Source organism: Capra hircus, chromosome 22 (assembly GCF_001704415.2).
Source record: "Capra hircus breed San Clemente chromosome 22, ASM170441v1, whole genome shotgun sequence".
Lineage (NCBI taxonomy): Eukaryota > Metazoa > Chordata > Mammalia > Artiodactyla > Bovidae > Capra > Capra hircus.
In genome coordinates, this window is record NC_030829.1 from 48,396,925 (window position 1) to 48,422,971 (window position 26,047).

Consider the following 26,047-nt stretch of genomic DNA (forward strand, 5'->3'; position numbering starts at 1 on the left):
CTCACACCGTGGTGAGAAGCCTAGAATTTCCAGAGCCTCACAGACCGGAGCTGATTGCTGCTGCTCCCCTGCTGGGCAGGCTGAGTGTAGGCCACCCCCCAACCCTGTTATGGAGGGCAGTTCTTCCAAGATCCCGGGCTTTCACCGAAGTCTGACATCTGGCTCCCAAAGGCAAGGGCACAAGGGCCAGTCTCCATTCCAGAGGGAGCACGGCCCCCTCCCACCTGCGTCCTCTGAAGCTTACCTCTCAGCCAACATCGATGATGACGTCTACTACTCAGTAACGACACACAGGAATCCGCTTCTGTCTCTTCAAGCTTCTCACGTTTCCGACACATGTGCTCCGTGTACGGAGGGGGCGTGGGGGGGCAGTGCCCGCACGGCTCTAGCTGCTGTGTTGCAGGTTCTAATGGCACGTAGGGAACATATTCATCTCAGTGCAGTGCAGTCGCTCAGGCATGTCCGATTCTGCGACCCCACGGACTGCAGCACGCCAGGCCTCCCTGTCCCCCACCAGCTCCTGGAGCTTACTCAAACTCATGTCCATCGAGTTGGTGATGCCATCCAGCCATCTCATCCTCGGTCGCCCCCTTCTCCTCCTGCCCCCAATCCCTCCCAGCATCAGGGTCTTTTCCAGGGAGTCAGCTCTTCGCATCAGGTGGCCAAAGGATCGGAGTTCCAGCTTCAGCATCAGTCCTTCCAATGAACACCCGGGACTGATCTCCTCTAGGATGGACTGGTTGGATCTCCTTGCAGTCCAAGGGACTCTCAAGAGTCTTCTCCAACACCACAGTTCAAAAGCATCAGTTCCTCAGGGCTCAGCTTCCTTTATGGTCCAACATACACAGCTGCTTCGTGCGTTTAAATGTGTCACTAAGGCGTTCTCTTGACGTCTTACTCTTGAGTTACTTAGTTTGACAATACATTGCTTGAATATGCTAATAAGAACAGCAGTTAATGTTTGTTTGCCTACAAGCAATCTTTCCCATTATTTTCGTCGTTTCAAATCATCCTCAGAACAAATCCTGAACCAAGGACGCTGTCACTCATCTCGGCTGCGCTGGGAGAACTGTGGCCTCAGAGCAGGGAGACGGGGGTCTGGGAGCCCATGCTGTGTCTCACGCTGACCCCACCCTACAGCGCTCCTCACACGGCTGATGCACTTGCTTTGTATTTCTGCGTGCATGTGTGTGTGTCAGTGAGTGGTCCAAGTTCCAGGACAAACTTCCTGTGGAAAAGTGTGTGGGGTTTCCAGGGGGCACTTGTGGTAAAGAAACTGTCCGCAAATGCAGGAGACGTAAGAGGTGCGCGGTCGGTCCCTAAGTTGGGAAGGCCCCCCGGAGAAGGGAGCTGCAACGCATGGCAGCTGTCTTGCCTGGAGAACCCCATGGACAGAGGAGTCTGGTGGACCGCAGTCCACGGGGTCCCAAAGAGCCAGACACGACTGAAGTGACTGATCACGCATGCCTGCACGCACGCACACGTCCATGGGGTGGAAAGCTGGCCCACAGCCAGGACCCAGGCTGTCTCCTCGCCACCAGCGCATGGTTTGAGCCATTTGACTGGAGCTGGCCCACGAGACAGGAGTGGGAGTGACAGGCGGGAAGGCACTCCCCTTCACTTGGTGATAAATGTGGGCTGGTTAAACCCCTGGGGTGTGAGGAGGGGGCTTGCGTCGGGACAGTCCCTGCCAGTTCCCACCACCTGCCTCAGCTCCAGCGCGCTTTCTACTTTACAGAGAAGACAGGACCCAGCGGGTGATGACTCTAGTGACGAATACACACACTCACCGGACCTGAGTCTGGGTGTTTCACCCTCTCGTGTACATATCCAACCCCCTTCTCTTAGCTGGATCCCCTCCATTTCTTTCATTTTATTTAAACGTCCTCATCATCGTTATGTTTATAAAAAGGGCCCTTACCTTTTGGGGATGCATAATGAAATATTTATGGTTTGAGTGGCAAGGTGTCTGGGACTTACTTCAAAACAGCCCAGCGTCGGGGGAGCAGCAGGCAGAGACGAAGCAAGAGCGGCCGTGAGTTTGTAGCCTCTGAATCTGGGGGTCGGCTTCCGGGGAGTCACCACGCTCTGCATTCACATTTAGTAGGTGTAGTTGAGATTTCTTGTAATGCACAATTTTCCTTAAAGGGTACAGAAAATTCATAGAAGACAAAAAAAAACTTTTTATGAGAGTAGGTTTTGAAATCTGGAGATGAATATGTGTTTACCAGGACCTGTGGAAGACACACGCCTCCAGGAGCTCTCACCTCGCCCTCTCCCAGCCAATCACAGGGAGGGGAGGACTTTCGATTCATTGCCAACTCTGAGGCTGGGGGAGAGGCTGTGAGCCCAGCACACAGGAGACTCTAGGAGCCAGTGGGGCAGAGGGACGACTCTCCCCAGAGCCTCCAGAAAACACACAAAGCGCGACACCTCAACATTAGCTCAGCAGCTCCTGTGATCAGTACTTTCCCCACCCCCCCAGCCTCTAAGTCATCATTTATTTACAGAGCATCAATCACACTGTTGAGGTGTTCACAACACAGTGAGCATCACAGGAAAAGATATCCCATTACACACAACTGATGAGCTATAGAACATTTTTGAAACGCTGCAGTGAAGCAACACCACATCACATTCCAAAGATGCTGAGAACTGGCAGTGACTCCACCAACTGAAGAGCAGATGGGCAGAGACTCAGAGCACTGCACGGCAGGCGGGCAGGTCTGCAGAATGCCGGGGAGCTTTCAAAGTACAACTTCACAGCAACACAGAGACAATACATTTGGGTTGCTTTAAATCACAAGTGTGTAGTCCTGTGTTACAGCAGCAATCAGAAAGTGATACACACATTTTCCAGCTAAAGAGAAACAGGATCTCACTGGCTATGGATTTCCTTTAGAGAAGGCAGGAAAACAGGAAGCGGCTGAGACCCTGGGCTCTCAAACAACAGCTGTTGCCCTTCAGTCGCTGTCGCATGCAAGTCTTTGTGACATCACGGACTGCAGCAAGCCAGGCTTCCCTGGCCTTCACCATCGCCCAGAGTTTGCTCAAACTCATGTCCATTGATCCATTCATGCCATCCAACCACCTCATCCTCTGTCCTCTTCCCCAAACCCTGCCCTCCATCATTTCCAGAATCAGGGTCTTTTCCAGCAAGTCGGTTCTTTACGTCATGTGGTGAAAATTCTGGAGTTTCAGCTTCAGCATCAGTCCTTCGAATGAATATTCAGGACTGATCTCCTTTAGGACTGACTGGTTCCATCTCCTCTCAGTCTAAGGGACTCTCAAGAGTCTTCTCCAGCACCACAGTTCAAAAGCATCAATTCTTCCATGCTTTGGACTTTCTTTATGGTCCAATCCTCACATCCATGTGACTACTGGAAAAACCATAACTTTGACCAGACAGACCTTTGTCGGCAAAGTCAAATCTCTGCTTTTTAACCCACTGTCCACGTTTGTCATAGTCTTTCTTCCAAGGAGCAAGCGTCTCTTCATTTCATGGCAGCAGTCACCATCTGCAGTGATTGCGGAGCCCAAGAAAAGAAAGTCTGCCACTGTTTCCACTTCTTACAAATTTGCTGACATACTGAGTGTGGCACTTCAACAGCATCATCTTTTAGGATTTCAAATAGCTCAGCTGGAATTTCATCACCTCCACTGGCTTTGTTTGTAGTGATGCTTCCCAAGGCCCACTTGACTTCAGACTCCAGGATGTCTGGTTTTAGGTTATTCAGGTCAGCAAGACCTTTTTTTTTTTTTTTTTGTATAGTTCTTCTGCGTATTCTTGGTGCCTCTTCTTAATCTCTTCTGCTCCCCTTAGGTCCACACCATTTCTTCCTTTATCATGCCCATCCTTGCACAAAATGTTCTGCTTATATCTTCAATCTTCTTGAAGAGATTTCTAGTCTTTCCCATTCTATTGTTTTCCTCTACTTTGCATTGTTCATTTAAGAAGGTCTTCTTATCCATCCTTGCTATTCGCTGGACCTCTGCATTCAGTTCGGTGTATCTTTCCTTTTCTCCTTTGCCTTTCACTTCTCTTCTTTCCTTGGCTACTTGTAAAGCCTCCTCAGACTGTCATTTTGCCTTCTTGCATTTCTTTTTCTTGGGGATTGTTTTGGTCACTGCCTCTTATACAATGTTATGAACCTCTGTCCATAGTTCTCCAGGCACTCTCCACCAGATCTAATCCCTCTAATTCATTACCTCCACTGTATAATCATAAGGGATTTAATTTAGGTCATACCTGAATGGAGAAGGCAATGGCACCCCACTCCAGTCCTCTTGCCTGGAAAATCCCATGGACAGAGGAGCCTGGTGGGCTACAGTCCATGAGGTCGCTAAGAGTCGGGTACGACTGAGTGACTTCACTTTCAATTTTCACTTTCATGCATTGGAGAAGGAAATGGCAACCCACTCCAGTGTTCTTGCCTGGAGAATCCCAGGGACAGGGGAGCCTGGTGGGCTGCTGTCTGTGGGGTCGCACAGAGTCAGACACGACTGAAGCGGCTTAGCAGCAGCAGCAGCAGCATATCTGAATGGCCTAGTGGTTTTCTCTACTTTCTTTAATTGAAGCCTGAATTTTGCAATAAAGAGCTGATGATCTGAGCTACACTCAGCTCCAGGTTTTGTTTCTGCTCTCTGTATACAGCTTCTCCATATTTGGCTGCAAAGAATATAACCAATTTGATTTCGGCATTGACCATCTGGTGATGTCCATGTATAGAGTCATCTCTTGTGTAGTTGGAAAAGGGTGTTTGCTATGACCAGTATGTTCTCTTGACAAAACCCAGATAGCCTTTGACCTGCTTTAGTTTGTACTCCAAGGACAAACTTGCCTGTTAATCCAGGTGTCTCCTGACTGCCTACTTTTGCGTTCCAGTTCCCTATGATGAAAATTATGTATTTTGCTGTTAGTTCTAGAAGGCGTTCGAGCTGGTGAACTTCAGCTTCTTCAGCATCAGTGGTTGGGGTACAGATTGGATTACTGTGATACTGAATGGTTTGCCTTGGAAATGAACTGAGATTACTCTGGTTTTTTTTTTTTTTTTCAAATATTGCACCGAAGTACTGCATTTCAGATTCTTCTGCTGATTGTGAGGGCTGCTCCATTTCTTCTAAGGGATTCTTGCCCACAGTAGTAGATATAACAGTGATCTGAATTAAATTCGCCCACTCCCGTCTGTTTTAGTTAACTGATTCCGAGTACATCAGTGCTCACTCTTGGCATCTCCTAACTGACCGCATCCGGTTTATCTTGATCCATGGACCTGATGTTCCAGGTTCCTAGGCAACACTGTTGCTTACAGCAGTGGGTTTTACTCTCACCACCAGACACGTCCACAACTGAGCACTGTTTCCGCTTTGGCCAGGCCACTCCATTCTTTCTGAAGCTACTAGTAATTGCCCTCTGTTCCTCCCAGGGGCTTCCCTGGTGGGTCTTATTCCCTGGGTCAAGAAGATCCCCTGGAGAAGGAAATGGCAGTCCACTCCAGTACTCTTGCCTGGAAAGTTTCATGGACGGAGGAGCCTGGTGGGTTACAGTCCATGGGGTCGCAAAGACCTGGACACGACTGAGCGATTTCACTGTTCACTTTCTGCTCCTCCCCAGTAGCACTGGGCACCTTCCAACCTGGGGGTCTCATTTTCTGGTCTCATATCTTTTTGCCTTTTCATACTGCTCACGGGCTTCTCGAGGCAAGGATACTGCAGCGGTGTGTCGTTTCCTCCTCCAGGGGACCACGTTTTGTCAGAACTCTCCACTGTGACCTGTCCATCTTGGGTGGCCCTACATGGCAGGAGTCACAGCTTCACCGAGTTTACACAAGCCCCTTTGCCCCGGTAAGGCTGTGATCCATGAAGGGGTCGCACAGCAGAGTCTCGCTGAAATCCGAGTCCGCCCGTGGCAGCTGAGCGGCCTCGCTGTTCAGTCTCCATTTCTCCACTCGTCGAATGGGAGCAGCCAGAGCTCCGGAGCGGCAAGCGGCCCTGCTGGCAGCGATGGGCGCCTGGGCACCACCATCCCGGGGGCCAGGCGTGGCAAACGCTCTGCACACTCAGCACGGCAGTGACGTGTCTTTCTCATCCCTCTTCAGCACTGACTGCTGCCCCTTCGCCAAGACCGCCCTGTTTTGATGGGCAGGAAAGGACCAACGCACTATGGTTCTTTTTTATATTACCTAATTATATAATAATTAATTATCCACACAAAGCTTAAAGCTTCTCATACAGTTTCATGAAAGAAAAAACCCAGCACTGATCTCAGAAATGGTAGAGGAACAAACTGGATATTCATACAAAGACGAGCAAAAGGCAGACCACAGACTAGCTAGAGTCAGCAGGATGCCGACGCCACGTGAGGCAGAGCCGTGGAAGCACCCCCCTCACACGCTCAGGGAGGGAACATGAAACGGGACAACCCCCACTGTGGAAACCAGTAGGACAGTTTTTACAAAGGTAAGCAAACGTGTGATATTTCACCCGGAAATTCTACTTCTAGGCATTTACCCAGGTGAAATGAAAACATATGTCCACATAAAGACTGGTATATGAACGTTCACAGCGCCTTTTTCATAATAGCCCCAGACTGGAAACAACTGAAATGTCCACGAGGCAGTAAGCGGACGGTCACGCAAGAGAACAGGAGGTGGGGTCGAGAGGATGCTCTGACCGGTCCTGCTGGGGCGGAGCCAAGGCTGCCGGGGCGGAGCCTAGGTCGTCAGGGTGGAGCCTAGGCCGCCAGGCGTGAGTGCTGACTGCAGAACCCCAGGTCAGGCAAGATGACCACCAGGATGGGAAATTCACCGGGCGGCCTGGGGCTGGGGGTAGCGGGTGGACAGCAACAGGGCCCAAGGGCACTTTCCGAGGTGATGACGGCGTTCCATGGCTCAGCTGTGGTGATGGTTCCCCAGGGGTATGCGGTTACCGAAATCCACTGAATTGTGTGCTTAAATAGGATGTGTATCAAGTGTAAATTGAACTTCAAAAAAGCTGATCATTTTAAAATGAAAAAAGAAACAAACGTAACATTGAGACTCGGTGTGAAGAGCCTAAGCCATCCATTTTGCCAAAAAAAAAAAAGACTCCATTTTAGAGTTCTGAGGAAAGAGTCTTTGGAAATCCCCTGACCTCACCCCACCACCTGCAAGCCAATCAGATCCCAGATCAGGATCTCCTGACTTTATGTTCAGGACTTATGACCTGCCCAGGAAATTCGAATTAAGCCCAGGAAATGAAAACCAATCAGAACCCAACACCTAACCCTTCCACAGAAGGTAACCAATTAGACGTCTCCCAACCCGGAAACTCCCGTTTTTCAAATTTTTCGCGCGAGAGTACCCTATATAAGCAATGAAACCCAGAGCTCGGGGCTCCTCCCTATAGCCGCTGCGTTGATATCGGTGGGAGCCCCAGCTCGAGCTTGGTGATAAAAACTCTCTTGCTTTTGCATCGGATATCGGCTCCCTGGTGGTCACTGGGAGATTTCATGACTTGGGCATAACAGGTGGAACTGTGTTATTTAGAAGTGACTTTGGAAGAAGTGTTCCAGTCTCCATTCCTCCTGCCAGAGTCTCCTCCTGACCCCGAGCTCACACCCCCAGTGGGAGCGACACACACAGGTCTCCAGCCCCAGCCTCTCCTCGGATCTCCAACCCCCAAGTTGGAGGTCCACCTGAGTTCCTCACACTTGGTGGCTCAAATCTCTTTCAACCCAACGTGTAGGAACAACGTTCGTCCTCTCCCTACTTAGAGCAGAGTCCTGGTATGACTTCTGTCTTATACACCCACTGCTTCCCTCCCAGGGTGCGTCCAGACCACCCACTCTGCTTCTCACATGTAAACCTCTCTAACCACAGAGGTCTTCCTCACCTGCCACCTCAAACCATCTCCTAAGACACCACGTCCACCCCAGAGGACTGTGCAACCCCCAGCCACCCAACTTAAGCTGGGCGCCCTCTGTTCACTCCCATCATGCCTGGGGTGCGCGTCCACTACAGGCCAGTCCCATCACGGCATCCACTGCGCGTGGACCAAGACCGGAACCTGGGCAGGCTCCATCATCCCTCGCCTAACCCCTTCTGCTCTCCATGACCTGGCACCCCTGGATGGTTTGGGGTTCCGTGCCCCTCAGGCCTAGGTGCATGGTCTCCCCACTTCCCTGCCAGCCTGGTTCCAGTCCATTAATCCTCCCACCACCCTAGGTGCCAAACACCCACCCTAGGTGCCTCCTTTGACCACCACCCGCCCTGCCCACCCAATCTAATCTCTCCCTCCTATCAGTCACTCTCCAGCCTCACACTTAACCCAATCTCAATTCCCCTTCTTTTTCTGTAATGATTAGAGCAACCCACCAATACAGCTCAGGTCTGTGACCCTGGGCCGCAGGATACTGTAGCCCAATCAACAGCTCCTGGTAAGCCCCTGCCTGCCTCGCTTGGCCCACCCCTCTATCCAATCAGCTCTCCTGGCAGCCCTATAAGAGGTGCAGGAGCGTGGAGCAGAGGGTTTCCTGCTCAGCTCCTGCGAGGACCAGCCTGCCCTAGGACCAGCATCGTGACTGTGGACCCCTGGACCCTCAGCCCCAGCCCCTCTCCTGGAGGGACTCTTGAAGGTCGTTCTGCGTCTCCAGACTCCAGAGCAGGCCTTGAAGTCACAGCTGGGAGCCCAGGTAGGTGCCAGCACCCGGAAAAGGGCACATCTTGTCTGACGGTGGGGGGAGGTGTCTCTGGTGCCCTGGGAGGGCCCCCCCAGACAGCCCCCACCTCCACCTCTGCTCCCTTCCTTCCTCACCGATTGGCTCTGGGGAAGGAAGCTTCTTTCAGTCTGCCCAGGGTAATCTCATCAATTCACACCCCGTCCGGACAACTTGAGACAACCTAGGGAACCACCTCGGGGCCAAGACTGACTTGCTGCTCTTTGAAAATAGTTTAACCGTCTTTCCAAACCCGCTGCCTCCTGACACTGCTTCCCTCAGATCCTGGTGTGGGGCGGGGGGGCGGTAGTGCCCGGCAGGGTGGGCGGGGAGCTGGCATGTTGGAGCCTCCGGCTGATTCATTCCTCCCTGGCAGATTGCTATGGAGGAGCAGAGACCCACCAAACGCTTCCACTTGATGGCCACAGATCAAGGTACGTCAGGCGCCCGACACCCACTTTAATCCTGCCCAGCGTCACGTCTGGCATTTGCTTGCGACACAGAAGGTGTTTTGGGGAGAAGGGCAGCGCTTCTTAGCTTCCTTGGCCCACCCGGTTCCCAGGTTCTTCCTGTCCTCCACTGCCGACTTCCCCATTAGACCCCCCGGGCTTCCCTCCAGGGCCCCGGGTGTCCTGTTTCCCCCCTTCACTGTCCACACTCAAGCCCCTTCACCCCCAGACCTGTTGCTTAGCGCACAGCCATCCAGAGGACCCGGGTCAACCCCTCTGGTCTGAATTCTTCAGGCTGCACTATTGGGCTGCTCTTTGCAAACACAGCAAACGCTCCCCTAATTACTTGAATTCAAACACAATCGAGGGCTCTGTGACATCAGTCAGCCCCTTCCAACCTGTTTGTGCCAACCCCCCACCCCCGCCCCCACGTCAGCTGGGGACCCCGCCCCCTCTGGAATCCTATGCCCAGTTTCTTGCCGTCCTTGCCTGCCTTTCCTGAACTCTGTGGAGCACCGGGCTCTCAACCCTCAGCTCCCAGTGTTCTGGCCAAGAGGGGAAAATTTCACCCCTCTGGTGGTGACCCCGAATCCCGCTCCAGCCCAGGCCTCCCTCTGGATGACACACGTGCCTCAGCACGGTCAGGCTCGGCCTGTCGCCTGGACTCCCTTGTGGAGCACGGCCTGGGGCCTCACCCCGTCCTGCTGGGGGAGGGATGGTCATCCAGGCACGCCAGCCACGTGGTGCCACCTCCGCAGCCCCACACCCCCTGCGCCCCCAGTCCCGCCGTGAGGACACTGCTCCGGCTCTCCCTGGACCACAGGGCAGGCCGGAGCCTGGCTCAGCTCCAGGAGGCCTTGGTGGCCCCTTCAGCGCTGTCTGCCAGCCCCCAGCGGCCTCTCTCCCCTCCCCGCCGCCGCCTCCGTGCCCGTAGGCAATTGTTTGTTCCATCAGGGGCGCTCCTTTGTATCCAGACTGTCTCTAGTGAGCCTAGATGGCAGGTACCGGTCAGTACAGCGGGGTTAGAATACCCGGCTGCGAGGGGGCGGGAGGGCTGAAGGAGGGTGGGAGCCGCAGCCTGGAGAGCTAGCTGCCCGCTGCCCCCGCCCCCGCCCCGTGCCCCCCCTCGCCCCTCCCCCTCCCTCCCTCCCTCCCCCCTCCCCGCCCCTCCCCCCTTCCTCCCACCCCCCCCTCGCCCTCCCTCGCCCTCCCTCCCCCCTCCCCCGCCCCTCCCCCCTTCCTCCCACCCCCCCTCGCCCTCCCTCCCCCCTCCCCGCTCACTGCTCCCTCCGCTGCAGGTGCTCGGCGCTACGTGGCGCGCTGCCCCGGGGGAAGAGGCGGAGACCCTGGGGGGCCCGCCGGCCCCGCGCGGCCCTCGAGACCCTTGGCCTACGTGAAGCCCGTGAGATGCGAGGCCGCCGGCTTCGTGGGAGGCGCCACGCAGAGAGGCCGAAGCCGCCGCCGAGGGGGCGGCCACCGGGCCGGGAGGGAGCCCCGCGCTCCGGGGAACGCGCCTGTGGAGCAGGGGCCCCGCCAGCCCCCGGAGCCAGACGTGGGCCAGACGGTGGCCCTCGCGCCCAGCAGAGCGGCCCGCCAGGAGCTGCGGGACGCCTACGGACACTGGGGCCTCAGGGAGGTCCGGCCTGCGCACTGCGCCTACGTGGGCTTCGTGCCCGCGGGCTCCGCCGTGATCATGCTGCAGACGCAGGCCGGCGTCCACCTCTACGCCGTCCCCGGGGCCCAGGCCCAGTCCCGCCAGCCTCCCTCTCTCTAAAGACCCCTGAGCCGCGCCAACTGCAGCCCCAGCCCCGTGCCCTGTGCCCACCTGCGTGGTCCGGGCTGAACCCTGAACCTGAACGCTCCCCTGCCGGCCCGCCAGCCCACGTCTGCTTCCCAAAGAGCAGCAGGACTGAGGGACGGGGCAGAGGGGCTCAGGACGCCCCCTGAGTGGGGAGAAGCTGTGGGCGGCGCTCCCCAACCAGCGAGGGCAGAGTCAGGACGCCCGGGTCCCTGGCAGCCTGCGGAAGGTGGCCAGTGGCTTCCCCTCCGAGGACAGAGGCGGCTGCTAAGCAGGGGGGTGGGAGTGAGACACAGGGCGAGGCTCCATCCTGAGAAACTCCAGGAGTTGCTGCCTGGGCAGGCCTGCAGGGAGGGCAGAACCGGCCAGACCACAGCGCTCCTTCAGCGGCATCGCGACTCCGGAGAACCCCGAGGAGACAGTCTGGGAGTCTCCGGTCCCGTAACCTGGACGGTAAGCTGGACCCGGGGGCTGGCAGACAGGAGGGGCTGGGGGAGCATCGAGGGACGGAAGCAGGCCTGAAGGCAGCCCGCGCCTCCTGAGCGCAGGAGCACACAGGCTGGTGGTAAAGCCCTTCCTGGGAAAGCACTGAGGACGTTCTTCAGCCAGGAGAGAAAAAGAAGCGGGAAGGGAAGAGCAAGAAGCGGGAAGCAGGGAGGTGAGGAAACTGCATTATTATAAAGTCTGAATAAAAACAACCTGGGCTTCCGTGGTGGCTCAGACAGTAAGGAATCTGTCTGCAACATGGGAGACGCGAGTTCAATCCCTGGGTGGGGAAAATCCCCTGGAGGAGGAAACAGTAACCCACTGCAGTATTCCTGCCTGGAGAATCTCAGGGACAGAGGAGCTTGGAGGGCTACAGCCCATGAGGTGCCAAGGAGTCGGACACGACTGAGTGACTAACACTTTCACTAAAGACAGTCCTCAGAGAAAACGGAATAATCCAGAACATAGAAACCTGGGGGATGGAAGCGTTCAAAGGAGCTAAAAGTGCCAGATTCTGTCTGGTCCCTGGGGTCCTGGGGGATGTTGAGCCAAAGGAGCAGAGCCCCGGGCGTCTGTAAGCAGGGGCGCCCATTGGCAGCCTCTGAACGAGCTGGGATGAAAAATTCCAAACAGACTGAGGAACATGTGGACCCATGACTCAGATGAATCAAACAAAAGGCATGGGAGCGACAGAAACACAGAGAAAGCAGGATGCGTTGAAAATGTCAAGGAAGGAGTAGGTGGTGGCGGCCTCTGCTCCCAGCTTCACTGGGAATGCCTTACACACTTCACCACCAGGCAGGGATTTTCCGGGGTTTTCTCCCAGCCCTGCTTGATCAAGTTGAGATCACGCCTATCTCCTCGATCTGATAAGAGGTTTATGATGAACTGGATTTCCTATTTTATTAAGCAGTCTTGACTGCCTGATTCATTTGTAAGAGAAAACATCCACAGAAAATCAAGAGAATTCTTCCCATGAAAAATGTCTTCTTGTGTATTCAATGATCTGCTTGAATAAACCTTTCTCCTGGCTTTTACTGGAGTACATCTTTTATTAAAATTTCCATTTTCATCTTGCCAACAAGATGAGTTTACCGTTACCAGAAAAAGACACCCCAAAAGACAAAGAACAAGTGTCTCTCCCCACCCCCATCATGCAGGCCTCTGGGAATATATGGGTACCTAAAGGCACCTCTGGGGTTTGATTTTTACAGAAACGGGGCATGCTTTCCTCCCGGGGGCCCCCAAGGTGATTACCGGGTGTGGGCAGGTGTGGCAGGTGTGCTAGGCAGGGGGCCTCCCCGAGCCCATTCCCCAGGTATGCTGTGCATCCCACAAAGCTTGTCTACAGAGGGCACAGCCCGTGTTCAAGCACGTGCCCAGCTGTCCCCTCCCTGGGGCTGGCCACCCTCCACGAGGGAGGGACGCCCTTCTCTGATGGCTGCTCCGAGGGTGTTCCCAGCACCAGCACGCCGCAGTGTATGCTTGCACTAGTCTTCAGGACTGGCTCTTTTCATTTTACACAATAAATCCTCAAAGTGAGATCCCCGCGTCAGGCAGTAAGGCTGTATTTTATCTTAATAGATATTAAGGAATTGCACTCAATTAGGTTGTGTCCGTATCGCTTCCCATCGGCAGGATGCACGGGGGCCGGTCCCCACAGCCTTCCCAGCAATAAATGTCGGACGGAGTACTTTTGGCTCATCTCCTGAGTAAAAGTATGTCATTGTGGTTCAGATTTGATTTGTCTTGACTGCTAATAAGGTTTAGTATCTTCTCACGAATTTATTGGCCGTTTTTATTTCTATCTCTGTTAACAGCCCACATATATCTTTTGCACAGTTCTCCACTGGGTTTTTAATCTCTGAACCGTCTGTGGGAACCTCTCGGATATTGTCAAGTGATGCTTTCGTGCCCTTGGGAGTTTCCCATCCCGACCTCCTGCCCTCACTTGCTGTCAGCCATCCCTGGGCCCTGCCCCAGGCCCTGTTCCCTCCCCAGGGCTAAAGCCCACACGGGCCACAGAGCGTCCAGCCGTGAGCTCCGAAGTGTTTCCTCAGCCATCTCGCGGGTTAGACATTGTCCAGGTTTAAGTGTGCCAATTTGAGGTTTCCTGGAAGGGCTCAGCGTTCACCCACTCCCCCCCTTTGGGGGCTTCCACCTACACTTCTCAGAGACTTGCCAAAATCCAGGCATCTGGAGGTTTTCCCTTCTCCTGTTTTTAGGCACTTTTAGTTTCTGTAGTTTAACAGGACACATATTTTTGGTGAGTGAAGTACTCTGAGGCCCACATTCAGCCTTTCTGCAGGTGTACGTCCTCAGACTTGAAGACCCCTGGCCCCTAGTCTCTGTGTCAGAAGCCGACATCACTTCAATCGTAAATTACATCAAGACTCTACAGTCTACGAGCCCTGCCCCCTAACTTGGGACATGTGTGTTTACACCTTCAAGCCCTCAAACACGTCATCAAAGAGCCTCGACCCCCTGACAGCCAGGGGGTGCACCAGGACCCGGAAGCACACCTGCAGGACCCGGAAGCACCTCTGCAGGACCCGGAAGCACACCTGCAGGACCCGGAAGCACCTCTGCAGGACCCGGAAGCACCTCTGCAGGACCCGGAAGCACCTCTGCAGGAAGCCGGGCATCAGCTGCTCCCGCGGCCTGGCTGGGCGGCTCGCCTCGCTGGTCACTGACCTCCCACTGCCTTCTGGTTCACGTCTGCACAGGGGACCTCTGGACGCCCCTGTGCCCTCACCAGGCAGGGACCCCACTGTCCCTCACTCTCCACCGGGACAGTAAGGGTTCTCCACTTTACCCACCCTCCTTCGGAAGTTTTACAGGATTGGGTTAAACCGTATGAAACTGCCGTCACGTTGTTCAGACATCAGCAATGTCACGTGGTCTGACCCATACAGTGACCTCTATAACACACACCTGCGAACGCTGGTCCATCTCCACCTTTCTCTACCGTATTTGGACCTCTGGATACAGTTTCCCTGATCACTGCCAGGTCCGCTTCACAAATTATTACTGCCTTGTGCTTCAGTGCCATTTTGTCATCTCCAGAATAATCTTCAGTCACTCGATTCTCGTTGATCGTTGACGCTCACTGCAGTCTGTCTCCATGGTGGCTGATCAGTTTGCTCTCTTCACGGGTTGCTCCTTCGTCTGGAGCTCAACTTCCTTCTCCCTGAAGTAGCTTCTTTGGAGATTTTCAGGAAATACCAGCTAGTGGTAGGCTCTCTCAGCCTGCCTGAACCGTCTCTGTTCAGGAGTGTTAGTCTACTGACTGACGCTTTGGCCGGATGTAAAATCCCAGGTTGACAACTGCCTCCCTCACAGCCTTGAAGACATTTTCCTGATGTTTCAGGCTGCTCCTGTTGCTGTTGTGAAACTTCCTGTGGCCCAGACTGTTCTCAGGAGTAAACTTCTGTCCTTCTCTGGGCGCTTTCGTGATGTCCTTTCTGTCTCTCCTGTCCTGAAGTTTCCGTGGGAAACAGGCACGTGTATGTGTTTTTAGAGCCTTTCTCTAGATTCACTGAGAGCCTTCTATCTGAGAACACGTTGAAGAAGACGTGGAAGATCCCCTGGGGGAGGGCATGACCACCCACTGCAGTATTCCTGCCTGGAGACTCTCATGGACAGAGGAGTTTCTGGCAGAAGCCTGAGCTCCGGTCGCTTTGATTTTCTCTCTTCTCCTTCGGCGCCCACGTTGAACACTGTTGTTCAGTTTCTCTTAGAGTTTTCAGTTAAGTGAAGTTTCCAGGGAGCCAGTCTTCCTGGTTTATTCTGTTTTGGTCGTGACAGAGTTGTCTGTGTACCTGTACGTGTGCATCTGTAGCTGACCTCAAGCAAGGGTCATATTTACTGTGGAAGCACAGGGTGCCTGCACTGTTACGGTGACTTTTCATGGTGGCTCCTTTTGGCTGATACAGGTATTGAGGGTGGGGTGGGGTGGGTGTCCCAGCACCCCAGGAACAGACTCTCAGCTTCCGGTCCCCATACCCGGAGGTGATGTTAAAGCCAGATTTCAGGTCCAAGGCAGGGGCCAGCCCAGGACTCTGGATTTTCCTTGAGGGTTGTACCCACCGCCCCCCCAATCATGGCAGCTCAAGCTTCCTTCCTCCGGGCAGGAGTGTGCGGTTCATTCACTTTCCCTGCTGGGGTTGCAGGAGTCACCCCAGCTTCAGTCCTTCCCTCCAGGGTGGGCACAAGACAGGCGCCTCTGAATTGGCTGGAGGTGGAGGTCCGTGAGCCCGAGGGCCACCCACCTCCCTTTCTGCCCTGCTCTCACATCTGGCATCTTCCTTCCTGGTGTGTTGTCTGTACCAGCACAGAGGAGAAGCTCGAGGGACTACCTCTAGGCCAGACGGCATGGGTCCCAACCGAGGCTCCACCACAGACGAGTCCCTTAACCTCGGCTCTCAGCTTTCTTGGCTGCAGTCACCATCTGCAAAGATTTTTAGAACCCGAGAAAATAAAGTCTGTCACTGTTTCCATTGTTTCCCCATCTATTTGCCAGGAAGTGATGAGACCAGATGCCATGATCTTCGTTTTCTGAATGCTAAGCTTTAAGCCAACTTTTTCACTCTCCTCTTTCACTTTCATCAAGAGCCTCTTCAGTTCTGCTTCACCTTCTGCCATAAGGGTGGTGTCATCTGCGTATCTGAGGTTACTTATATTTCTCCCAGCAGTCTTGATTCCAGCTTGTGCTTCACCCAGCCTGGAGTTTCTCATAATGCACTCTGCATGTAAGTTAAATAAGCAGGGCCCGTATATGACAAGTATGCAGCCTTGACGCGCCCCTTTCCCAATTCTGGGGAGGTAGAAGTACTAAATCACCTTGTTGGAAGGAACGGCACAAGAGTGGCAAAAACAAGCAGACGCTTTGCCAGGCGCAGAGAGAGTAAGAGATGCAAAGTTTGGTTTTCTAGTGCTGTGTAGCGAAGCACCCCAAAGCTTAAGAGTCTTCCAACCTCTGTTTCTTTTATTTTGCTCAGAATGTGGCCAGTCAGGGATTCAGGAGAGTCTGCTGGGCAGGTCACCCTGACCCATGTGGCATCAGCTGGGGGGCCCACGACTGACCACCTTCCAGCTCAATTGCAGACCACTGATTTTCATCATCATGTGACACCCTCCTTGGTATGAGGACCAAAAGCTGAGTCTCTTCCTGGGGTGGTGGGACATCCCCTCTGGTGTGAGGACCAAAACCTGAGTCTGTTCCCAGGGTGGTGGGACAGACCACCCTTGATACCGGCATCCACCAACACGAAGGGAATGTGCTTCATGTATTCACCCAGACTCCTGTAGGTGGGCTTTGGGGTCGTCTCCAATGTCTCTTCCAGTATGAGCACTTTTGTGCACGTCTCTGGTAGACACGCCCAGCTTTCTGTCTTGGTACACAGTAAGGAGAGGAATTGTTGGGTCAGAGGTCATGCAAATGATCACGTTTATAAGATTACACCAGGGCGACTGTTCTAAACTACACGCCCTTCAGTCTGTGTACTAATACTCAGAATCCACAGACCTCTTGTGTTTGTCCAATAACCCAATCTTGCAGTTTGCTATGGCTTGTGTTGGGGAAGATTGAAGGCGGGAGGAGAAGGGGACGACAGAGGATGAGATGGTTGGATGGCATCACCGACTTGATGGACGTGAGTTTGAGTAAGCTCCGGGAGCTGGTGATGGACAGGGAGGCCTGGGGTGCTGCAGTCCATGGGGTCGCAAAAAGTTGGACATGACTGACCAACTGAACTGAATTGAATAGCTTGTGTGCATGTCCTGGTGTCATTTATACCCCTGCAGGAGCTTTCTCGTCCGTGCCCCAGATGTTTTATCTTCTGCACATCGGTTTTTTCTTCCTTCTAGCTGATTTGAGCTGGTCTTTATTTAATCTTGATACCAACTTTTTGTCAGTCATGTTTTGCAAATAGAGTCTCATACTGTGACTTTTTTTTTTTAAAACCTGGTTTAAATTGCCTTTTTATTTATAGAAGCTTCCAATCTTAATAATGAATTAAAATACATCAGTCTTTTTCTCTTATGTTAGCACTTTCTGTACCTTAAGAAATCCTACCTCGAAATCAGAAATTTTCATCTATATTTTCTTCTAAAGATTTTTAAAATTTTGCTTTGACACAAGTTCTAAATCCATCTGGAGAGAATTTTAACTTTTTCCATATGGAGAAACAATTAGTCCAGGTACACAGTGAAAACTCCCTGCCTCCCAGCTGGTGTGCCATGTGACCTGTGTTGTTCACAGAGCTCCATATGTACCCAGATGTGCTCAGGAACATGCTCTCTGTTCCATTAGTCCATTTTCCTACCCCTGAACTAAGAGCACACCGCATCCTTGCTAAGCTTTATAACGTCTTGGTGCCTCATGGAGCAAGCATACCTCCCTCTTTAGAAACAAATGGACAAGTTCTGCAAAGGCTCTTACTGAGTTTTGACTGGTGTCCTGAATCATTAGATGAGTTGGTGGAGATTATTTATGAAACTAAATGTTTCAAATTATGAACGTGGGATTTCTCTTCAGTTGTTTAGGTTTTCTTTCATATCCTGCAGGAAAATTATGCATATTTCAGCATATAGGTCTTAACAATTATGGTGAGGTTTATCTTGTTCTGTCTGTAGTTTTTGTTGCTACATAAATGGTAGCAATGGGGCTTCCCAGGTGGCTTGGGGTAAAGAATCCACCTGCCAATACAGGAGACTCGGGTTTGATCCCTGGGTTGGGAAGATCCCCTGGAGAAGGAAATGGCAACCCATTCCAGTATTCTTGCCTGGAGAATTCTATAAACAGAGGAGACTGGCGGGCTACAGTCTTGGCATCACAAAGAGTTGGACACGATTGAGTGACTAAAAAAAAAACCACAACAAAATGGCAGCAACATTTGGTTGACACTGGTACCTGCAAAGCATATATGGAGCTTATATTCAGCTATGTGGCTAAACTCTAGTAATTTGTCTCCAGATTCTCTTTTTCTAAATAGAAAATCACATCATCTGCAAAAAATAAAAATCTGCTTTAACTTCTCCCTTGCCAATGCATGTCTTCAATTTCTTTCTTCCTGTCTTATGTCACTCTGTGAGGCCTTTAGCTCTTCCGTATGATTTTAAGGTGAATGCATAAATGTATTTCTCTTCACCCTCCATGCATTTTCCTTGGGGATCTCATTCATGTGCATAACTAATGGCTCCTCAACTCCTTTCAGCCCAGCTTTCCCCTGGCCCAGCGCCCGCGTCACCACCTGTCAGGATGCCCTGGGGATGCCACACAGGAGCTCTCTGCTCACTGAGCTCAGACAGGAAGCTGCTTTCCCTGCAGTGTTCTCTGTCCACTAGGGCCTCCCCGTCCCCGCAGGAGCCTTGACTCCCCCCTGCCTCTCTCTAGTCACCATCACCCAATACGTTCCACCTCCAACGGCAATCTCAGTTCTGTCCTCTTCTCTCCCTTCCCCTGCTCACTCACCAAGTGCCCCCTCACTCAGCACCAAGTGCCCCCTGACTCAGGTGCCATCCAGTTGCAACCAGAGCCCCTTGCTTCTCCTTATCTGGGCTGTGCCCTCTTCTAATCTTTTAGGTGAAGGAATCTTTCTAAAACATTCAGAGTATCAATCCACTACCTTTGATGGTCTCTCCCTGCTGTTCTCAGGGTGACTGCAAGGGGACCAACACGCTGGCCTCGCAGGCTCCTCACCCGCACCTGCCGCTGCGTACCCACCCCCACCCCCAGACACTGTGGCTCGGAGGTGTTCCCCGAGACCTCACAGTTCTGGTCCCTAACAACCCCTGACATGTGCACGGGTAACGTCATCTCACGCGTCATGGACAGAAGCGCTGCCCTCTTTGGAAAGCCGGCAGAAGACGCAGGTGCAACAGCAATCGCAGGGCTCGGTGTGTGGCCCAGGACGGGTCCCTACGGCCTCACCGAGGCTGGCAGGGTGCACAGCTAACTTGGAGGCGCAGGGATGGGGTGGGTGCCCCTGGGGCAGGCGGGACATCGGGGTGGAAAGGCAGGAATGGCACGAGCCTCCCTGCCCACCGAGGAGCCTAGAGAGGGGCCAGGGGCCAGCTCCAGCCCCTCACCCACCCGACCAGGCCAGGCCACCAGGAAGGTAGAACTTGTTCCCGGCCCCTCCCGCCTACCCCCTACCCTCCAGCACTGCGAGGCAGGGGCCCAGCCCTGAAGGTACCGCAGGCCCAGGCACCAGCGTGGCCTGGCCGCGTGCACTGAGCCATTCCGGAGCCCAGCGATTCCTGGCGGCATTGTCTGCGCCGAGGGCCAGGGTGTCGGCTGGCGGAAGCCAGTGCTGGGGACCGGAAGTGTGATGGCGTCCCCACCCTGGTGGACCTCGCCAGGCACCTGGAGAAGAGCGCCATGTCCGGTCCCTACGCGGCCCGCCCTCCTGCACCCGCAGCTCGCCTGGTCCCCCGTCCGGTGGCTGGGTGTGCAGGCAGGCGGGCTGTTAACAGCGACATCAGCAACGACATCTGTCAGACGCTTACGATGCAGTTGGCTCCGAGCTGAGCGTTGCAGACGTATTATCTCAGTCGACCGCACGGCAGCTCCCTCAGCACTTGTTTCTTCCAAGAGTCTTTAGAATTCACGAGCCTCTTGTTGTTACACTTGAGCAAATTGAGCTCCAGAGACGGAGGCTGCCAGGCCAAGGTCACCTAGCAACTTGGCGGTGCGTGAGGTTGCCCGTGGACACCGGCCTCTGGAGCCGGGCATCCCTCCTTTCTCCAAGAAGGGTGCTCCCCCAGCCCTGCTCTCCCCCCACCTCCGTACCCCCATGCCCTCAGGGCTCCAGCCCTGCTCCCCCCACCCCCGTACCCCCATGCCCGCTGAGCTTTCCGGGCAGTTCCCCTGAGGCACCGTTTCGGACAGTGACCAGGATGTGGTTCTGTCGGGGCTGGCACTGGCCATCAGGGCCCGCCCAGTAGCTGGCTAAAGGGTCCACATAAAGTGGGATCAAGGGTCAGAGCATGTCTGCTAGAGGCCAGCATGTGTCAGGGGTCAAAGTCAGGGAGCAACTTGGGTCAGGGGTCGGAATATGTCTGGGTTCCTGAGTGACCACGTGGCTGGCCAAGAGTCAGTGTGGGAATGAGGTCAGGGGTCATGGCCAGCCACTGTCATGAAACTGACCCCAGAAAGGACCACAGCCTCTTCTGCCCTTCCCTGTGACCAGGTGGGAGTGAATCCCCAGGTCAGCTGGTGTGAGGAGGCTGCAGGTCAGCTGGTGTGAGGCCCCAGGGCCAGCTGGCCCACAAGGGTCCTCCATGGAAGGTGTGCTGCTGGGCTGGGCAGGAGCATCTCAAGAGGAAGAAAGGGGTCTGTAAGGCAGCTCCAGCCCCTGGCCCCTCGTATCCCCTCTACAGTGGCCACCGTGACCAATCCTCCCCCCTTGGCTCCATCAGTGGCCCCTTGTGGATATGGCTGCATTTCCTGTGGACCCAAATGCAGCCTCCAGCGGCCCAAGACCCCAACCCAGCTGCCAGGCGGTTATTGCTTTCCTACCCCTTTCCCAGGGTCCCTGCTACAGGAGGTTTCTGGCCCCCAACTTGGAAATCCTCTTCGCCCCTCAGAGGCACTCCTGACCCCTTCAAGCCCTGTCATATCCCCGGCGGGGCGCTCACCTCCCGGGCCCCCTGGTGCTCACACCACCCAGGCTCATCTCTGTGGCATTCAGGCCACAGGTGTGGGGCGGGGGGGCACAGGAAGGGTCAGAAGGTTCGGGACCTTGGCGGTGAGCGGCAGCAACTCCTCTGGAGGAAGAAAGCTTCTGATCGCACCTCAGAGAGGGCTCAGCTGGCGTATGTGTCTGCCAGCCCCCTAATTCGAGAGACCCTTTGTAAGGGGTGATAGCAAGCTTCAGGCCCAGGGTGGATCCAGGGGGAGGATCCAGCCTCATGGCTGGGTTGCAGCTCAGCTCTTCTCTCACGACTACCCTGCTGTGTGGGTCCCTCTCCACCCCAAAACGCCAGGAGGATCAGGAGTGGGTCCCCCCAACCAGGCGCTGCCCAGGCCTGGCAACCCTGACAGGCCCCCTCTCCAGGGGCTGCAGGATCCCTGCCCAGGCCTCATAGTCTGCCGGGGAGTTGGACTTGTTAAAAATAATAGCCTGGCTGGAGTCATACGGACATGAGTTTGAGTAGGCTCCAGGAACTGGTGACGGAAGCCTGGCGTGCTGCAGTCCATGGGGTCACAGAGTCGGGCACAACTGAGCGACTGAATTGAACTGGAGTCATTAGCTTCCCATGCAGAGCCAGTCAGCTTCCTCAGCAGCAATCAAGCCCGGCCCCTGGGGACCCCTCTTCCCAAGGAGAGGTGACACTAGAGATCAGAGCCCACCTGGTAATGACTCATGAGCAGTACAGCCCCAAGCCTTCTGCAAAGGGCACTCAGAGGTTGAAAACAGCCCCGGGGCCAAGGCAATTGCTCCCCACTTTCGTGGCAGGGAGATCGGGGCTCAGAGGGGCAAAGCGCCTGCAGACATGAGGCACAGCTGTGTCTGGGAGCCTGCCGTGGGAGCAGGGCCCCGGGCCTGCCACCATCGTGGTGGGCCTGGGGCTCAGGGTTGGGTGTGCTGGCTGGTGACGCAGGGCCTAGCACCTGTTGGGCCAGAGAAGGTGAGGGCATTGAGGGGACTGCGCCTGGGCAGGGTGTGGGACAGGCTCCCAGCCAGAAGCAGGCTGTCACTGGCCTATGGCAGGGGGCAGGGGTGGGGGGGGGGACAGGACCACCCAGGTGGAAGTCTAGGCAGGTGGGCTGCCAGAGCTCCCAAGGCCAACAGCACAGCAGGTGACCGCATCCCACCTGCCCTTCCGGGCTGGCTCCTGAGAACTGGCTGTTCCCAGCAAGCACCACAGGTGCTGAAACACCCCCACACAAGAGCCAAGACCTTCCCCGGGATCTGGGAGGACCTGGCCACCTGCCATGGGAGATCCTGGAGTGCTGAGAGGTGCCCGGCGGGCCTTTCTGTCCCAAACACAGGGAGCCCACATGCCACTGTGGGCTGAATGGCCGTGTCCCTGGATTTAGGGGAATCCCTGACCCCAGTGTGGCTGCACTTGGGGAGGGGGCAATCAAGGTCACAAGAGGTCACCAGGGTAGGGCATGATCCTTCCAAGAAGGGGGGGAGCCCAGTTCCACAACTCCCCCCCACCACACCCACAAGGAAGAAGAGGTTGTGGGAGGGTGTCTGCAGTGGGGGTGGGGTGGGGGTAGGGCAGCTGGGAATCATGTGGGAAGGAAGAGGGGATGAGGAGGATCCTTGCTCCTCAAAGACTGTGCACCTGGGGGGCCCAGGCCACCCCAGGACCTCACACCACACACGGGAGACCCTGGAGCCTTGGGAGCGTCAAGGTCCAAATCCGACCCTAAGCATCTGACCCACCGTAGTCATGTTGGCATCAATCAACGTGGACTTTAGGCCGGCAGAGTCCTGTGAGGGTCACCAGGGCCCACAGGTGTTAAGGAAAGAGGGAGTCCACTGAGCACAGAGGAGCTCTGTCAACTTGCGAGCCGTGAACGACACAGAGGACCACCGCCGCCAGACTACGCCAGGCCCCACCTCGCAGGCCTTTCAGGTCACATGGGAAGATGGTGGGTCTAGCATTTTCACCGACCAGGGTCTTAGAGGCCCCAGTCTGGAGCTGAGAAGCACAGTGGCCCACTGGACACCCACCGGCGCAAGCCTCTGGGAAGCCTGCCCTGCCCACACCGACTTGCACACCCTCTCCAGACCTACACACCCTTCCCAGGATCCTGGCAGCGTGCGGGGCAAGTGCGCATGGCTGCCCCCTATCCCAGCTCCAGCCTGGGGAGTCGGGAGGGTCCCCTCTGGAGGGACAGGCTGGAGCAAGCTGAGAGGAGGTGGGCCTTGCAGGCAGCCCTGCTAGAAGCTTTCAAGCCCAAGGACGGTGGGGACCAGGTGCTTGGAGCGGGACCAGAGGCGCTGAGACGAGCTCACGGGCCTGGCCACGGAGAGGGCGGGTGATGGAGGGCAGGGCCCTGCCAGAGGGAGAACGAGGCGGAAGGACCAGGTTAGGGAGGAAGGGTGTCACAGGTGGTGGGCGGGGCAAACCTGACGTGGCCACACCCCCACAGGTGGTGGGCGGGTAAACCCTGATGTGATCATGCCCTCCACTCAAGATGGGTGGGGCAAACGTGACGTGGCCACGCCCTCCACACGTGGTGTGCGGGGCAAATCCCGTCACGGCCAAGCTCTTCGGAACGCCAGCTTCAGCCAGCCCAGGGCTGGAGGGCAGGAGTCCAATTCAGGCCCACCAGACAGAAGGACCCTTTCATGTCTGAGTGCCTATGAAAAGAGGGCCCGCTGCGGAACCGAGTGGCGGGATCACTTTGGGCAACTACTGAGAAACAATCTGGAAAAGAAAAGGCTTTCTGGCAATGTCACCGAAGGGAAGAAACCGATGAAGGTTAACAGATGTGATGACGAAGGGACTTGAAAACGTCTGTGTGCAAAACACCTCCAGACTCCAGAGCAAACAAAACGTCAGAGGCAGAAAAGCTACGGATAAGCAAGTCACAGGGAGAGCTTTTCAAAGGCCAATAACCACATGAGAATCCTTCCAGAGCAATTACAGGAACTCTAAGAAATGTTAGGACGGGATGTTATTTTTCATCCGTGTGGCTGGCATATTAAAGAGCTGGCAGGTGGATCTGGAGGCTGTGAAGAAGCCTGCGCTCGGTGCACGGCTAGGGCTTGGTCGCCATAACCTTCTGGAGAGTGACTTAGAAATTGCTCTCAAACATGGGTCTGTTCCCTCAGCCCTGTGGCTTTGCTTCCACACCCAGGACGACTGCTAACTGAGAAGCAATTTGGGCTCCGGGGGGAGCATCTCTGTGGTGAAAATGGTCCACAGAGACCTATTAGGGGAGCAGAACAGGGGTGGGCTGCAAACCTAACCCTCAGGGTGGCCTGAGCTCCGCCTGCCTGTGGGGACCACCGGGGCCCTGAGCCTAGTATCCTCACCAGGGGCTTGGCTGGTGGGCGCCGGGCCAGTACTAGGAGACCTGCCGGGGAGACCCGCGGTGGTGAGCAGGTCTTCTAGCCCAGTTCAGAAGAGCTGATGGAAGCCTTCGCTCCCAGGCTGGCCGGTCGCCTGGAGACAGGCTGTGAAGGACGAGGTGTTCGCAGTTTTACTTCATGCGCTTCTGTGTGTTTGCCAGAAAGCATGTAGTACTCTCGCAACTCAAGTCCCAAATGAAGATTTCTGTCTCTGCGACAAAAGCAAAATCAGGCCTGGCCCGGGTGGCACACATGGTGACTGCTGGCACTCATCCCCATTGCGTTGGTTACTGCCAGGCTGGCCTGGACAGAGCCTGAGCTGGGCTGGGGGCTGGGTGGGTGGGCAGCTGCGGGGTAAGGGGGGGTAAGTGGAGGCTGGAGCTGCCCAGACCCGCTCCTGAGAGCAGAGGGAGGAGGGTACGGTTCTCCACCCAAGGGCTGGGCAGTGCTGTTTCAAGAACACCCTGGGCCAAGCAGAGGGGCCAAGAAGGAGAGTCCAGGGCTGGTCAGAGAGGATGGGGACAGGGGGCAGGGGCGCTGCATCTCACCTGGGAGGGGGTGGGGCTGTGGGCAGCAGTGAGAGGGTGCAGAGTGGAGGAGGGGTGGAGGAGGGGAGGATTCGCTTGCCCAGGGGAGGGGTGCAGAGGCCAGGACAAGGCACAGGGTCCCCCAAACGATGGCTGCACTGCACACTTTTCCACCTGCTGGCTCAGTGCTGTGCATTGTGGGATCTGAATGAGATGGTTTTAACATTAACGAAATACCCACAGAACAGTAAGATTCACACAGAAAGGATGCTCCCCAGAACCTGAAAAGGACTGCCTGGCGGTGGGGGAGCCTGAGACAGGCAGTCTCTCAAGTGGGGGGCCCTGTGGGCACCGGTCCTTGGGGGAGGACACCCAGGTCTCCCACGGAGGGAGCTGCCCACTGTCAGGAGTGAGTCCACTGCCACCAGTGCAGGAGAGAGGCCCCAAGAAGGGAAGGAAAGTGCTGCCTCCCCTCAGTCCCTCCCCGCCCCATCCAGACGCAGGGGCCTCAGCTGTGGGTTTCTCTGCACCCCCGCCCTACAACCCGGGACAGACGCGGACGTCTCGGGGCTTGGAGTCCACCGGCAGACCTTAAGCCGCAGCAGGAGTCTTGCCTCTGGGCTGGGTTCTGGGTAGTTAACCAGTTTCCCGGTGTCTCATAGCAAATATGGGTCCCCAAGGGTCCTCCAAGCCCAGCCGCTCAGGCGTTTGCCTCGTGCTGACCCCAGAGCGCTCCTGTCTCAGGGGCTTCCAGCAGGCGGTGAAATCTAGTCAGAGGGGGACCCTCACGTTTTCCCTTAATCCTGGATCTTATTGTTAATAAAAGGAAGATTTTGATTTGGCAGGTATGGGAGAGGGAGAGACCGCGATTCTCTCGAGGCTGTGGTAGCATCCTTTCTGAGGTCCCCACGACCACCAGGCTCCTCTGCCTCTGTCTTCACGCCCTGCTTCCATGAGGCATCTCGCTGCCGAACACACTTTTCCAGGTGCGCACCTGCCCGTTTCCGTGTCCAGTTATTCCAGGGCCCAAGGGCTGTTCAGCTCCTCACACA